Source organism: Xenopus tropicalis, chromosome 5, assembly GCF_000004195.4.
Source record: "Xenopus tropicalis strain Nigerian chromosome 5, UCB_Xtro_10.0, whole genome shotgun sequence".
NCBI lineage: Eukaryota > Metazoa > Chordata > Amphibia > Anura > Pipidae > Xenopus > Xenopus tropicalis.
This window is the reverse complement of record NC_030681.2, coordinates 109,270,119-109,288,247: the sequence shown is the minus strand read 5'-3', so window position 1 is coordinate 109,288,247 and position 18,129 is coordinate 109,270,119.

Here is an 18,129-nt window from a genome sequence, read left to right as displayed (position 1 = left end):
ACTTCCTGGCCTTTCCATGTGAGTTAAGGGGCTAGAACCTTCATCCATTCACGCATTGTACAAAATACAAGTAGATTCAAAATTTTGTCGGTATCTATTAATGTTCATTGTTCTTTCATCAAATATGATAATTAGTGCTATGTGATAATTATATGATGGGGACATTGTTCTCTAAACCAGTCAGGGGGCTAGTGACTAACAGTAACTAACAATAACAGTATTGGGGTAACAAATGTTTTTGCTTCCAGTGCCAATTGACTAATATTTAGGGACAGTTTTGATGACTGCTATAGGAGTTATAGCAGTCATCAAAATTGTCCCTAAATGTGTTTGTCCCTGTCCCTAAATTTAACGAAGGCCCTGCAGCATCAGCATTACTTTACTGGTGTTTCTGAAGCCTCATGGTTATAAAGAATAAGGGTACTGGCACATGGGGAGATTAGTTGCCTGCAATAAATCTTTGCTGCCGTGGGCAACTAATCTCCCCAATCGAAGATTTATCACAGATGACTGATGTCCCTGTGTGCCAGTACCCTAAGAGCTTCCACCAACTCTGCCTTTTCATCCTTTCTGAAGGGTTCTTTTATTCTTGTGTCTTTTGACACAGCTGAGGTATGATAATATTGTTTCTCTATCTTTATCCTCTTCCTCAGACCCTGGTCCTATTAAGCCTATATATCTCACTGCTGTCACCAGTTTGCAGTGGATAGTAATAGCCCCATGTGCATGGGTTAACATTCCAGGCTTTAGATCAATGGATCAGGGATAGCAATATAGAGACAATCACAAGTTTAGGTTTCACCCCATTTATTTCAGTTACAGGCAGATTTGTCTTCTAGCCATGTCTTTCTCTCTCTATCTCGTCCCCTCTCCATCTTTGACTCCCTGCTATCAAACTATTTCTTTTCTGTCCCATTTTTGCCACCCTACAGAGCTTATTTTCATTCCCAATCCCTTAATTTGCATACAACCCCCTACAGTTACAGCAACTCTTGTCAGTTCCAAAAGTTAGCAAGAGGGTGCTAACTGAGCCCCATATGGCATGGTTTCTAAAAGGTAAGGAATATATAAAGAACCTAATTCCTAAACACAATGGAGCTTCTTTAATTTCTTTAATTTAATTTGTAACACAGGATCCTTAGAACATTAATGACCTGCAGCAGAGGTGTGTGTTGCAGTTTATTTTACTAACCTGAAAACAGGAGGCCCTGATATTTGGTTTGTGACAGATACCTTGGTAAGTTTACTGTTGCCCATAAATCTAAAATTACAGATAGCTAATTAGGGCTGAAAAAAGACAAAAGCCCATGACATTCTGCCCCTCCAAATAGTCTCCAGTGCACATTTATGCACGTACATATACATACCAATCTATACACTTATATAAGCAAATATATGTACACATACCTATACTTAACCAACTGAAGATCTTATGATCATTATAGCCTTAGATATTATGCTCAAGGAAGCCACCATAATGTACTTGTACACAGTAATCATTGCCCAGAAATAGAGCTACCCAGTTTGTTATCCATAAAAATCCCCATTAAGGAGGTTCCAACACTCTTCCATTTAGTGCATAACGCACATTTATATTATTAATTCTGAAGTACATTACCTTCCACTGTTGCCTATTATTTAGATATGCTGAACTAACAGTACACAGTGTTGCACCGTTTTCCTTTGTATATTGTTGCACTTCATAAAATACTTTACATAATGGATTAAAGTTGGGGTTATCTGTAAATCTAGAGGTCTATGTTGGTTGTTAAATTACTGAAAGCAGTTTCCACTTTCCAGGCAATGTTGCAAATTCATTTCCAGTGTGATTATTCTCATTCTTATTTTAGACAATGTACACAGCAAACTCTGTACTCATACAGGTTATGCAACCAGTAACACAACTGCAAACTCCAGATATCTATTTTCTTGCACCAGGCATCTTTATGATTCCATATATCTTCATACCATATTTTCTGATATTTGTTGGGCCCAGAAATACCATTTCTTCTATTAAGTGACCACTGGCAAAGAATACCAGAGTGGCCTTTTTTTTCTTTTTGAAAAGAATGACAAATGCCAAGAAGTAGAGTTAAGAGTTGAGCAATTGTGTTATTCCCAACTAAATATGTATGCAGCTACCTGTCTGAGGCTTCAAGCATCCTCAGTCAGACTGAATTGTAATTTATCTCATATGTGTGGAGGCCACAGCTTTGATGTCATGCATACAATGAAAGTAAAGACTGTCCTGTTCTTTTACTTGAACTTGTGCACATTTGCTAAGGCCATTCCCTTTAGAGCCAAGCTTCAGAGTGGCATAAAATACTGCTGATCCCACCTGTAGTACAGAGGCACAGCTGTACCATTGATATATAAAGCAAATAAAGTGCTGTCTTGTATAAAAAAGGGCATTGACTCAAGGGATGAAAACATAATTTTCCCTCTTTATAGGTCCCTGGTAAGACCTCACCTTGAGTATGCAGTGCAGTTTTGGGCTCCAGTCCTTAAGAAGGATATTAATGAGCTGGAGAGAGTGCAGAGACGTGCAACTAAACTGGTAAAGGGGATGGAAGATTTAAACTATGAGGTTAGACTGTCGAGGTTGGGGTTGTTTTCTCTGGGAAAGAGGCGCTTGCAAGGGGACATGATTACTCTGTACAAGTACATTAGAGGGGATTATAGGCAGATGGGGGATGTTCTTTTTTCCCATAAAAACAATCAACGCACCAGAGGTCACCCCTTTAGATTAGAGGAACGGAGCTTCCATTTGAAGCAGCGTAGGTGGTTTTTCACGGTGAGGGCAGTGAGGTTGTGGAATGCCCTTCCTAGTGATGTGGTAATGGCAGATTCTGTTAATGCCTTTAAGAGGGGCCTGGATGAGTTCTTGAACAATCAGAATATCCAAGGCTATTGTGATACTAATATCTACAGTTAGTATTAGTGGTTGTATATATAGTTTATGTATGTGATTGGTAGGTGTGGGTTGTGTGTGCTGGGTTTACTTGGATGGGTTGAACTTGATGGACTCTGGTCTTTTTTCAACCCTATGTACTGTAACTATGTAACTATGTAACTATCACCAATAGTGAAGAGGTGAATGAGAGAAAGTAAATTGCTTATTTATTATAACTGTTCAACAGTTGCTGTGAAATGTATCTATAAGCTGAATCTGTTAGAGTTTGAATGTTGACCCCCTTTCAAGCAAGTTGTGTTGTGATTTACTGGCCTCTTTGCTGTAGTATTTGATTTTATTGTTAAACCATGTTTCATTCAGTTTAAGATGTGCTATTTACAGCAAAACATGTGTACACTGAACACGCTCAATCTCTCTTACTAAAGAGAAGAGGGTATAATTTGTGCTACAACGTCATCCAAGTTGTTAGTCCAGATTTTTATCTTTTTATCCAGATTTAGAGCTGTGAGACTTTGCATGTTAGAAAAAACAAAGGCAACCACCCAAGCCGAACACTATAAAAACAATGATTTTCTTTCATCAAATTTGCTGTCTCTGCTTAAAAAATAATTGTACCTATTGTGGTACACAGTGATAAATTACCATCCTGTATTGACAAAGCAGCAAATATTCAAAATCCAAAAATGATTTAATACTTAGGTTGGCACTATTCCCACACATTATCACTAAAAGTCACTAAAAAAACAGACTAAATGCTACAATATTTCCAGTACTCCACTCGGATGATATGAGCAGGGGATACATAAGTCCCTACAAAGAAGCTATTGAGAGGTATGGATGTTATTTGGGTATAGGAAGCCATTAATAATAAGCCCAACATAAAAGAAACAGCGCATCTGTAACACTGTGTAAAGGACCTTAACTACATAAAAAGTAGTTTTCCTTACCATGTAACAATATTTAGCCTGGGGTGGTGTAATTTATAGTACCTGGGAAATACAATGCATGCATTTATTATATGTTAAACAACACTGTATCAAAGACCCTTTCATGAGAATGAGACAACAGGCACAAAGTAAGCCAGGAAGTATGGACATTTTTAAACTTATTTAAACAGTATAGTGAGGTATTCTGAGGGAATCTGAGGAGTTTCAAAGCATGTCTTGCAAAAGTAAGCATAGAGCAGTGATCTCCAACCAGTGGTTTGTGAGCAACATGTTGCTCCCCAACCCCTTGGATGTTGCTCCCAGTGGCCTCAAAGCAGGTGCTTATTTTGAGTTCAAGGATTGAAGGCAAGTTTTGGTTGCATAAAAAACAGTTGTACTGCCAAACTGAGCCTCATGTAGGCTGCCAGTCCACATAGGAGCTACCAAATAACCAATCACAGACCTTATTTGGCACCCTCATGAACATTTTTCATGCTTGTGTTGCTCTCCAACTCTTTTTACTAGTGATGAGTGAATCTGTAGGATCTTGGGGAACACTTAATTATACTGAAGCATCAACATCTGAGCAGAACACATTACTTAGAAATGAAAAATCCTCTCTGGGGATGAGTAGTCCACACTCCCCAGTTCAGACAGTGGCAGCCACTCATCACAATGAACCAGGGCTCCTTAATACTCTATGCCAGGGATCCCCAACCTTTTTTACCCATGAGCAACACTCAAATGTAAAAAGTAGTGATGAGCGAATTTTATTGCTCCACACTCACATCAACGCATTTCGATCCACTAAGGACCATCGTCATCCTGACGACGGTCCCTAGTGGATGGAAAACGCATCAATGTGAGTGTGGAGCATTAAAATATTTTGATTTTTTGAACTACATGGAGCCGTGAGTGCTTTCAATTGGCAGTATATGGATTCATTTTTTGGTGAGCACCTGGCTTGTATTTTGGAAGTGGTGAGTGCCATCAAGGAGAGCTATATATATATATATATATTTTTTTTTTCCCCTGATTTTTTTAAATCCCATTTGCAAGCTTAAAGCGTAGGAACACAGGGAACCACAGAGTCATGGTGCAAAGAACAAAAAAGGGCCTAACACTTTGCATTTTGAACCACCATCATAAATGAGGCCTTTGAAGCGTAAAATTGTCTGGCACTTAAAGATTTAAACAACAAGATGTGTCAACTAAAATGGGACTATGGCAGCCAATGGTGCATGAAGGAACACAAACGAATGTCAGGAGGGACAACAAAGCCTAAACACCCGTGGAGAAAACCTCTCTGCAATGCTCAATTGTTACTTGAAAGATGAAGTGTTAGTTGCTCAGAGACCAACCAATCCCTATATGAATACCATAGATGACTGCTGATGTTCTGTGGGACCCCACCATCTGAATCCAAAGTTGATATTTACAGAAGCAACACAAAGCAATCTGTGCTGTAAGCATTTAACTGTATTGGCTCGGAAGAGGTCACTCTCATCCATCCTTTTAGGAAAATTCTTGTTTTTAGTTGAAGGGAAAGGCAGAGTCTAAAACTATAGCTTTACTGTTCCAGAGTCTAACCTGTTTCTAGTAATAAAATGTATAAAGGTCCTTCTGAAACCCTCACCTTTATATAACCTTACTCAAAGGTTCAGGATTTGTTGGACCTGCAAAGATGTCTAGAAGGGATGTTGGTGCTTTTATCAGGCCCGGATTTGTGGAGAGGCCACAAAGGCCCGGGCCTAGGGCGGCAGAAGTTTAGGGGCGGCATGCCGCCCCGCCGCAAGAACATTTTTTAATTTTGCTCCCATACGGAGCAGTCGGGACCTCTCCCCACTGCTCCGTATGGGAGTTAAAAAGAGCGTTCGCGCATGCGCAATGGGGAGCTGGCGCTTTGCGCATGCGCAGTGGGGGCGCGTTCGCGCATGCGCAGTGGGGACGCGTTCGCGCATGCGCACCGGGGTGCGCGTTCGCGCATGCGCATGGGGGACTCCCACAGGGGCGGCCTCGGGGCGCACCGGAGAGAAATCCGGCCCTGGCTTTTATTATATTGTATTTTACACTATATCTACCTCATTAGCTCTAAGCACTGCTCAAAAACTGTAGCTGAGATCTGAATACTGACGTTAGGTTGTGACCTTCTGAGCTTTTAGCTCTATACAGTGTCATTGCCTTTTGCTAACAAACTAATAATAAGATATGCCTGTCAGAACAGGAGGAGGGTTTTTCTATACAAAAAAGAATATGCTTAGTTATTGAAAACTTGGACAATTTTAGGAAATGTATAGGTTTTTTTTTCTTTATTTTTTAGATATTTATTCACTCTCTAAACTCAATATTGACTTTCTAGATACGTATACCACCCATTCAGGATATAAGATGAACATCACTAAAATAGTGCCATTACCCATGCACATTCTTCATTCAACATTAGAGGCCATTAAATCTATGTTCAAACATAATTGGAAAAAAGATTACATCTCCTACCTGGGTATACACCTTACACCTAGATATGAGGATCTCTTTAAACACAACTTTAAAAAGTAAAACTCAAGTTACGGAAATGGGCAGATTACCCAATATCTTGGTTTGGAAGAATAATTTCCGTAAAAATGTCCATTATCCTGAAATTCTTTCACCTCTTTGAAACACTGCCCATTCCAGTCCCTCCTAAGACATTAAAAGAAGCACAAGCTATGCTACACACTTTTATGCAGGGTAAAATGAGGCATAGGATTAACAATAGGACACTTACTGCCCCAGTCTATCTGGGGGGGGTTAGGTGTGCCAAGATCCAGCACTATTACGAGACGGCCCACGTTTGCCAATTGTTAGCTTGGTCATGATGGGCGTTGGATATTATATGGGCACAAATTGAAGCTGCACAATTTCTTACCTACCACCCTAATGCATGGATATGGTCCACATTTAGAAAACTTGCACCTCCAGTCCCAATGCTTAAGGCCACTGAACACACTTTGAAATTGTGGTGGAAACTTAAACTTGGGCAACTCCGAGTTTGAACCTGCTTTATCCTCACATTATCTTTATCGCTGTATATATACGCCCCTTTTTTACTGCACAAGGCTTGACAGACAAGATGCAGGGAATCTTTCTAACACAAGAAAGTATAAATGATAAGGCTCCAGGCCCCTCCCTGCTACGGTATGAATATCTCCAATTAAAACACTCTTATGCCTCTATGTTGCAGGCAGCCCAAGGACTCTCTTTATCCTCTTTTGAATGCCTGGCGATCAATGGCCTATCGCAGAGAGGTTTAATATCAAGCATATAAAAACTGTTGAATGACCCTTTTCTGATCACAAACTACAAACACAATTATGTGCGGAAATGGGCTACCTACATCAGCAGGGAACCAGAGGAGAAGGAATGGGAATCTATGGGACAACATCAAGCGGGGGAATCACCTGTACCAGACAAAGAGAAAATATTTATAAAATTCTTATGCACTGGTATCATACCATGGTTAAACTTTTTCCTAAAGTGTCTCAAAAATGCTGGAGGGGTTGTGGGCACCCTGGGGACCTGCCTCATATTTTCTGGTCCTGCCCCCAGATAAATATGGCAGTTTACATGATAGGATATCCTAACCCAACTCTCAAAGCACACACAAAAACTTGTCAACCAGATACTTTCGGTCTGCCGCATCTCCATAGCAGCTCTCATGGCATCGCTTCTATTTTGGAAATAAAACAAAAGATTAAAAACATTATACAGTTTAAAAAAAGACTGGCTTGTAAACAAAATAAAATACTTTGGTATTGTAAAATCTGGTTTCCCTGGGAACTTCTCTCCAGCATGACCTAACTGCAGAATGAAGCAGATCACCTGGATACAGTTAATTATTTAACCTATTTAACCTCAGTTTTTTGCCTCTGCCTCTTTCTCCTATTCCCCCTCCCCATATACCTATCATTAGTGATGAGCAAATTTTTTCGCCAGGCATGGATTCACAGCAAAATTCTGCATTTAGCCATTGGCAAATCTTCTGCAAAACCTCTGCAAAATGTTGTGGCAAAAAATAAGGCGCAGGCGTGTAAATAGTCACTGTTGCAGTTTCGCAAATTTTTCGGCAAAGCGAAACGGGATAGATTCGCTCATCACTACCTATCATCCTTTAAAACCTTGCACACACAGTACGATACAAATTCAATGGCACACTCAGATAGGCTTCAATTAGATTTGGACTATATAGATATCAATGGTAGACAATTATTTAAACTGAATTCCACTGTCATTATTTTTACTTTGTTGATTCTGACAAGAATGCTTGTATAAACTGCCTTTGTACTGTTTGTTTTATTTTTGAAAAAAAAAAATATATAAGTTACAAAAAAATATTGGCTCATCAAACCTATGATTAAATCTATGGTTTCATACCATAACGCAAACTTTTTCTCTGTAAGCTGTGGGCCCCCTTAAAATAGGAACAGAGCACAGCAAATCTGTTATCCCAAAGCGGCCAATCAGATCCTTTTTTTAAAAAAGTGACCACTAAATTTTACCTACTAATTGGTTTCTGTGGGATTCTAGACTTGGTGCACACTTTGTGACTTTTATTCAATTACCTTTTTTTTGCCATATGCAGGAAAGTATTTCAATTTAAAGTTCTCTGATGCTCCCTAGGAATTGAAATAGTTATAACAACTGCCCTACCTTGGTAGTATTCCAGCCTTCAACAGCCTATTTATTTAAAGAGGTGCTCTTATTTCCCTTCTAGAGTCAGATTGTATGCCACATATACAGTATAGAAAATCTAAATGTTTTCAACAGCAAAGGCCATTCTTGATCTTACATGCAACCCACTAAGTAAGATCTTTGTCCTTTTTATAAATGCAGTACTTATATAAAATCCAAATACAAAGTGTACTCTTTATGTCTATGGGGTATATTTATGGAAGTACAGTTATAACAGAGCTTAAACAGAGCACTAGTCACTTTATTGAATCAATTAATGAATTCTTGATTGGTATTGTAGTTAAAGTGAACAGTGGAGGCTATTGGTCAAGTGTTTATAATTAAGGGATCTATAAACTTTGGATTTTATACCCTTTAGAAAGCACTAATTTTGGAAAAAAATATAGAATAAGAGAAGTTTCCTTTTCCTATTCCCCTTTCCCTGTAACAAGTCGATATGACAGAGCTTGTCACTGTTCACCAGAGTGCAATATCACAGCTCTTGGTTAGGATTTTTTAGAGGCATATTTATCAAAAGGTGAAAATAGAGTGAACTTTGTTTTCTTCCTTTTATAATCATACTGTATTTGAATTAAGAGAATAAGATTTTATTCCAGCAAACTGGTGAACTCTGTGATATCTATGTGCCCTATATCTATCATTTTCAATACTAGCGTCACTAGTGTCAGCTGTACTAGTCTGCCATGATTTCCCTGGAGTGAATCCATAAAAACACAATTTTTCTTTTACTTAAAGTGAATTGTTGAGTTTACTGATGGTGCTATAGATCATGATAAAATAACTATATAATATCAACAAAAGAACATTAGAACAGTAGATTTATTTTTTACTTTTTAGAAACATTTTGGTCTTTCTGAAGATGACGTTTCTCACTCACAAGCAAAAGGGGTTTTGAACTTTAGTTTGCTAGTCTCCTAGTCTCCTTCAGTGACTGAGTAATGCCATTGGCAAATGAATTAGTGCTCCAATATTTGCTGTCTATATGCATAAGAACCAGTGGTATAACTATTGAGGAAGCAGACCCCACTGTTCCCTGGACCCCCCTTTCTCTAAAGCTTTAGTTAAACCCCTTCCCCACCACACTCCTACCTGAGAGCAAGTGGGCGGAGGGAGGGGAAACTAGTGGGCAAGTAAGGAATGGAAGGGGCAGGCGTGTAGTGATTGCAGTATGCACATGCGCCCCCCCCCTCAAAGATTTCTGTTTGTTTGTTTTTTTGCGGGGCAACCCAACATGGTCTAGGAATGCAACTGATAAGAATGTTAATTCTAATGAAAAGCTTGCCTACAGTCTCATCAAATAAAAACACAAAATTATATTTTTCATACAATTACTTTGTAAAGAGTTGTAAGATTAGTGCCTTTCAATTGTTCCATTACAGTCCTGCCAGTTTATAGGCTATGGTCAATATTCTTTCCCATCCATTTATCAAAACTATTCTCTGACCATTGAGATTTTAAAAGGCTAATTATGCTCATTACCTTGGTATAACTAGCCTGACAGAGTTTATGGTATTGCCTGTCCTGGCTGTTAATAAATAGACGGTTATTCTTGCTGCTGCCATGCAGAGCCTTTTCTATAACTGGATGGTGATACAGGCCACATTGACAGGCATGGCAGACGTATTAGGCCAACCCATGCTGGCTTCTTTTAGGGAGATCATTACTGAATAGGAAGGCTACAGAAGGCAATAAGAGAATGATTAATAGGACAGTATCTGGCAGGTGAGTCAGTAACACATTCTTAGAAGCTAAGGAGACCAAAACAAAAGCAAAACATCACCTGTAGTGATGAGCGAATCTGTCCCATTTCGCTGGAAAGTTTGCAAATCTTTGAAAAGATTAGTGAAACGGCGAAAATGTCCTGCATCAAAAACAATTCCTGTGTGCCATTTTGTTGTGGCATGCAACAACTTTTAAAACGCACTCATCAAAAAATTCTGCGCACTGCATTTTTTTTTGACTTGTGTGACAATTTTTTGTCGCACTGTGAATATTTCCACAGCAAATTTTGTTACCTATTTCGTAAAGAAATCTGCCAATGGCGTAACATGGAAAATCGCCTCGAATCCATGCCTGCTGAAAAATTTTACCCATCACTAATTACCTGTTAATATTTTAGTTAGCCAAGTACAAATGGTAGATCAAAGGACATTTTTTCATTTCATGAATGGGTGGGATTAAAGGACATGTAAACCCTACATTTTCTTACCATTTATATAAATTGGGCACATCCCCCTACCCACTGCATTATTTATCCTGCATATATCCACTCTGTCAGCACCATCACATTTTTTTAAAACAAATAGCAGCTTTCACCCTATTTGCACCATTTTCCCTCTGACTTTATCAATGACATTTACCTCTGCAAAGAGCACATGTGCAGTGTAAATTTAATGTGATGAAGAATGCATTCTTTCACAGGAAGAACTTACTTTAATAAAAAGTAAGGCTTAAATTGAGCACTGTATTGGTTAAGCTGAGCTCAGGAGAGGAGGTTAGGAGAAAAAACATGTTTGTCTAGCAGAGTGCACAGCTAAAGCAGAGTTTCTATGGAAACCAGCAGTGCTAACTCTTCATTGGCTGCTAGACAGGAGAGTGTGTTTGGTAACCTGAGTTGAGAAGAACTGAGCATGATCAGTTAGCCAAGAGCCAAAGCAAATTCTTGAGGGACTGTGCCGAGTGGGTTAGAAGAGGTGAAGGAATAAGTAAATTAGCCTTACTATTAACCTTTTAACAACCGGAGTGGCAGGTATTTAAAGATTTCGAAAAGACTGTTCACTGATTACATTTTTATGGGTGGTTTACATGTCTTTAAAGTTGGTAACATCTATGACCTCATTAGTATGAAAGCAAATGTGCAGAAAAATGCAAGGAATGGAGCATGATAATTTCATCAGAATGTAGGTTACATGCACACCAACTGACCATCATATTGTAATTACACCTAATATGGAACTCAAATTATAGAACTAATTTAATTACACTGGTGCAGTGCCTTCAGCTTTCTTATAAACCTAATGATTATTGATGTAATATTTCACTGTATATTGTTTTATCCATATGCACATGCGTTTTCATAAGCAGATATTTGTATTCTTTTGTGCTGTTAGTTCCACCCATTTCCGCCTCCCATCTGGAGTCGTATTTATTAGTATTTCTGCATTTGATGGCTAGCTATCATATTAGTAATTATACTCTTGCAGCATTCTGTGGAAGGAATTGGAATGGGGCGGTGCAACAGCAATGTCGACTTCTCTAGGCTATGGAGCTATATAAACATAATGTTCAGATGAATCCGTTTTATCAACTACAGCCATATGGCAAACCTTGCAATTGTTGCTTTTATAGCAGATACAGATGCTGTTCTGTTTTAAAAACAAATATACAGTGCAGCTATGCAAATGTGGGTTCAAGGATAATTAGACAGTTTTAAAGCATAAAGCTGTAATGCCAATTTCTATGAATATATTACTATTCCCTAAGAGGCACAATAAAAATGCTACGTGGCTTGTATTAAAGGGATATTAGGGCTTTTTGTTAGCAAAACTTTGTGAATGTCAAATGCCTGTTGCTGCACAAAGCTTGAGAATCAGCAAGTAAATGCAAATGCAGTATCAATTGAGATACTGCTAGTGATGAGAGAAAGCATAGATTTTTCTTTGTATTTCATGTTCATATGCATTTTCCTCAAACTCCAAAGGCCAAGTATTCGTAAAATGAACGCATGCTGTTTTTATTCCCTTCATTTCAATGCAGTTTATGGAAAACATGATTACACTGTAGAAGTTTATTGCAGAGTTGCAATCACCCTGAAAAGATCAGAGGATTTCATCAGGAAGAGTCATTGCGGCCTTTCCAGAAACTACTGCACAATACAGATTAAGAATATTTCATATGCCACAAAATGTATATCCTCTGGCAAGATACAGTACTTCAGCATAGCGCAGGGATGACAAGCCTCCGCAGAAATTCTCTTATTGCTCTCATAAAAATACTTTAGATATTTCTAAAGCAACACTATGCCCTAATAAGCAATTTTTCAGCAGTGCACCATAAGGTTATACTAACTTTATTGCTAAAACAAATGACAGTTTCATTGACGTGTTCAAAATAAAAGGAGCAGATGACTGTGCTTTGCCATTCACCATCAATGAATGAGAGTTAAATGAATGATGGAAACATAAAATTGATTGTTGAAAAAAAAAATCAAAAAGAAAATCACTTTTCCATGTTTTAGATATGTTCCATTTTTGAGACCTTAGAATTACATCTGTCCTGAACTGTTCAGCTCTTTAATGGAAGGCTTTTCCATTATTGCATAACCAGTATCTAAAAGGCAATGAGCTGTTCTGTCGGATTTTGGCCACAGATATAGATGGCAATCTGGCTGTTGTCATTCCTGCCAGTGCTCATATGGACAAATACTGTTTCTCTGCACATACTACAAGGTGGGTTCAAGCAGACTGGTATTTTTGCTTATTGCCATTTTTCTGCCAGGTGATAAAACTCCTTGTGTGACATTAGCCGTAATTATTAAATGTTTTTATCTGGTTTCACTCCCATAGTTTAATATATTATGGGTTCTCCCAGCAGTAGTGGTATAAAGGGGTCTGAACTTTTAACCATTATGAGATTGTAGTTTAGATTTTGATACTCTTATAAAATACCAGTTGCAGACAGTCACAAGAGGACCAAATATACAGTAACCATGCATACACAAAATGTGACTACAACTTTTTTCCAAATGCCGTAACTTTCCACAATATTACAATTAGTACTCATTCAGAGAGCACTTTTGTTCTGGGTCTGGCTGTTCTCTGCTCCTCTTGCCCGATAAAAAAAGCCAAATTGAAGAGCAGAGCGCATCAATGGTGCATGCAAGACAGCACTATCTTTACAGCCTATCTATTACCTATCTGTGCTCTATTTTACTCTCAGAGGTGTATGACAGGCTGTAAGGACAGGGTTGACTTGCGCGCACTGACAGTGTACTCTGTGACAACTATGCTCCCTGCAGCATACAAAAAACATAGCGGATTGCACCCAATATTTTTGCACTTTGTTTATGTTCAATTAAACTCATTTATTCTAGTATAAAATTAGCTTTTAAATTTCTTTTGATCAGCAGGTGCAACCCCACCGTAAGTTAGGTCTGCTCTATGCCACAGTACTTTTATGCTGGGAGAAGAAATAAAGATTTTTTTGTCTCACAGAAAACATTGGAAAAAGGCACAATACTTACAAATCTTACATTTGATTACAAACCTACATTTGTTTACTGCAATGAAAAGATCTTGAACCAGCTTTGAGATCAAATTTATATACAGGTGTAGGGCCCCTATGGCTTTAAATCCCTACAGGTTCAGTTCCCTTAGTTGCTGGGCAGAAGAGAATGTATCTAAGTGAGTTCATTAACATATGTGTGCTATTGGCTAGTAGGTATGGTGACCACTTCCTGCCTCACTTTGGTATAGTGCTGGGAAAGGAATGGCACCTTCCTCTTTGCTTCCACCTGAGGAACAGGGTGGATGTGTGCAGTGAGCCCAGGGCATGGGCCCAGGCCCAACTAAAGTCGGGGAACAGGGCCCCGTGAATGATGCATAAGATAGTGGCAGGTGTAGCGCCTTTAAAATACACTCTAGGGGTGTAAGGCAGTTAAGGATTGAGCTAGAAAGTGCAGTTCTGCCCTCCTACATAGGACTTGCAGTTTTGGAGGTATCTCTCCCAGGCCATATTGCCTGTAGTATAGGGATCACATTGAATAGGGAATCGGGATAGAGAATTCCCTGAGGGAATCCACTACGGGGTGTGGCAGAGGGGAAGTGAGATTCCTGCCAAGTCTGTCCTCAGGTGAGTGTCAGTCCGTATTACACTCTGTATGTGGTGTTGCCTGTACCACTGGCCTCTGAGAAGCTGTATTGTGAGTAAACCCTGTGAATGTTAAATAAACACTTGTTATTTTGTTGTTTGCAAAAACCTCTTCCACTTAGCGAAGGCCCATTCTGGGTAAGAGAGTACAGTGTAACCCATATTCTACTGGTACTAGTCTGGGAAGGCAGCTATTGAGCTGAAATAGAGGTTACACAGGTTTTATTAAACATAAAAAATAAAAAAAAAAATCTAATTTTAACAGTCTTTTATTTTTATAATAAAAATAGAAATATTGTAATTTTACTAGTAGACAAGACTTTAGTCCCACACTTCCAAAAAATACAACACATTAGTTGTTCAGTGATGTAACAAAATTGTGTCAATGATGTCTTATTTCATTTTGTTGAACAAGGTTTTATAGAAATACAAAGATCTTTTATTTTCAGGTCACCAGTAAAAATTGTAGGTCAAACTTCTGTTGCCCTAGGAGCAAAATCCCGTTATTCTTTCCACACAATAAAAATATATTAGACAACTCAAGCAGATCTAAAGAGCAGCAAAACATACACTGTCAGATATATGCTGGTCCGCCGAAGCTTTATGCTTTTATATTTAGCTTCACAGAGGGAATTAGCCAAGCTGTAAGATACCATTATTTGCTGAAGATGTTACATTGTAAAACCACAAGCAAGTAGTCACTAAGGGAAACAGTGAAAGAACAGTAGAATTTGTTGTTCCAGAAACATTGGAGTCAACTGTAGTGGTGAAAATTGGCTAGAGAATATAAGCCATAAAAAATGACGTATGTTGGATATTAGCATGGGGAGGTGATGTAGATAATGAAATGCAATCTTTCTTTATAAAGGTAGTTCACCAGCCTGAACCTACAGTAAAAGAAATTTCTCTTGGTGACAATTCATTTTTTGCTTTTGATAAACTGGTGATTTCATTGGATACATTTTATCTAGTAAAAAGATGTGCTAATGTGAAGAGAATGTTCATGATGGGAAGTTTATTTGCTAAACCTTGTCACAGTTTCCATTTTTCATATTTATTTGCATATAAATATTTTCATATTTAAAGAAAAATACATATGTTTACTTTAGTATAATATTCACCTTAATTCTGACTGCTTACAAGAGATCTCAAGGAGAATCACAGGTTGCCTATATTTTGAAAATTGCTATGTCCATGAGATTTTGACTAGCCCCATTAGCTATGGGGGAACTTACAGAAACTGTGAAATGACAAAGAACGTAGATAGTCCTTACCCAGGCACTAACAATGCCCCTGCCTAAATTCAAATCTCTTTTTATGTATATAAGAGTGTCATTAACATTCTCTAGCATTGCCCACATTGTTACTGAACATTGTGACGGTCACAACAATACTATACTATACTACTAAGACCTCAGTTAACTAAGATAACCATTACTTTAACTAATTACTTTTGTAACTTTATTTGGAGTGGTGGTGGGCAATAAAAAAAAAAATAGCCCTTTCAATGAACATGCATTTCTGTCAACTACCCAATGCCATGCACACATCTTTGTGTCTTTGACCACTTTCCAAGATGTTTAGTTTAACTTCTTATAACTCAAAAACCAAATCCTAATCTTGTGAATGACAGCTGAAGCTTGGTAACATTGCAGTCCATTTGTCCAGGCAGCAATCACTTGGAAAGTGCTTACACTAACGCTTTAAGGCAAGTACAAAAGAGTTAGTGGTCATTTCAGTTGATTGGTGCTGTCTCGCAATGTCCTTAAAATTGTTGATGTCAGATTCCTCAGAATTGCTGCATTTGCTACTGACCTAAACTTCAGCAACTGGGCTTGTATAATAATGGCTAAATCATAAAGAAGCTAAAAAATGATAACAATAATAATAATAATAATAATAATAATAATAAATAACGTCTAGTTTTATCTATAAAATGACACATAAAGTGTAAGAAAATGTTTGACCATTTCCAATTATAATTATGTTAATTGTTCATAAAGATGATATTTGAAATTGACACAGTCCTTATGTGAGACAATTTATATAATTATTATTTAATAATGATGAGAGTTAAGAACAGTCTAAAGTTATCTGCAAATAAGAAATGGGGAAACTGTTTAGAAATGCTAAGATGCATGTTTTACCACTTGTGCCATTGCATTTATTAAGAAGAACACTACATGGCATATTAACTATGGTCAGGGGTGCAAGGGCTGCTAAATTGCATGCTTTGAGACAGATTAGGAATCCCTGAGCAGACGTATGGGGCTCCATTGTATGTTGCACCCCTGCCTTGCTGATACTGGATGTCAAGCTATATAAAAGCTTATCAGGGGTTGGCCACTTCCAAACCATGAATAGCCCCTACAGTATGCACCACTGCATTTCCATTTTCATACGGTAAACTGCAGCTAACAATAATAATTACAGGAATAAAAATATCATCATCATTTATTTATATAGCCTCAAGATAATTCTATGATGTTTTACTAGGAGATTATACATCATCATATCATTTTGCCAGAAAACTAGAATAAGCATGCAAAGCATTACAAACATCTTCTAATGGCACACAAATAAGCAAATGCCAAGCCACAAAATGGATTTTCTGAGAAATCTTCTAACTAAGCTCTGATTAGAATTTAACTGTAATCAAAGGGTGTAAGAATCTAGCTCTATGAGAGAGGAGTATGGTCATGTGGAGAGAACCAATCTATAAAATCAGAAAATGTGGCTCACATGGGAAAGCAAGAGATGGACAAATGTGCAAGTTCTCTCATTAGAATGAGCATTGTTTCCTGTATTTCAGGATTTAGATGGTCATTTCATCAGTCTGAGCCTGTTGTGATCTAATTTCTTAAGTCATCAAGTTGCAATTTCATGGTGCTAGGAAACACCATTATTCAAAGAAAAAAAGAAACAGATACAGAGATGTGTTCTTTAGCTGGGCAATCTAAACTGGTCTATTGCATATGTTTATAGGATTGTATTGTATTCATATATTATAACCCTTTATTTATATAGCACAGACATATTAAGTAAGTAAGGAGCCCTAGAAGCTTCCTCTGTTTGCTTAAGACAGCAGCTGCCATTTTAAATAGCTTCCTGTTTGCAGCTCTAGCCATTATAGCTCAGATCACACATTCTTAAGAGAGGGGGAGTAGGAGAGGGGAGAGAAGAGAGAACTGCACAGACTCTGGCCACAGGAATTAAGGATTTTTCTGAGAAAGAATGTCAGACACTGGAACATCATGTTTGCAAAAAATGAGACAAGAAATCCTGTGTTTCTTTTGATAGAGGACTCAGTGCAGCATTACTGTAAGTGCTTATGACTGTATTTACATAGACCTTTCTGTTAAAGCTTACTTAGTTTTTACCTTTCCTTCTCCTTTAAGGCCTGAATAAAATGCATGATGAAAACTGTAAGAGATAATTATTATAGATACCGATTCAAAATATAATGCAGGTAACAATTATATTTTTTTACGTGATATAAACCAGACCCATTTAGAAGGAATCTAAAGCACCCCCCCAACACAGATTTTCTCTTACTGGGAAAAAATGCAATCTTGAATTTTTAATAAATTTGCACCTAACTGTGATCTTTGTAGCCACAAAGTAAATAAAAGTGGCTGAGGCTGTGCTGCAGATCTAGAATGATTGTGCTTACCGGTATATTTTGCAGGGGGA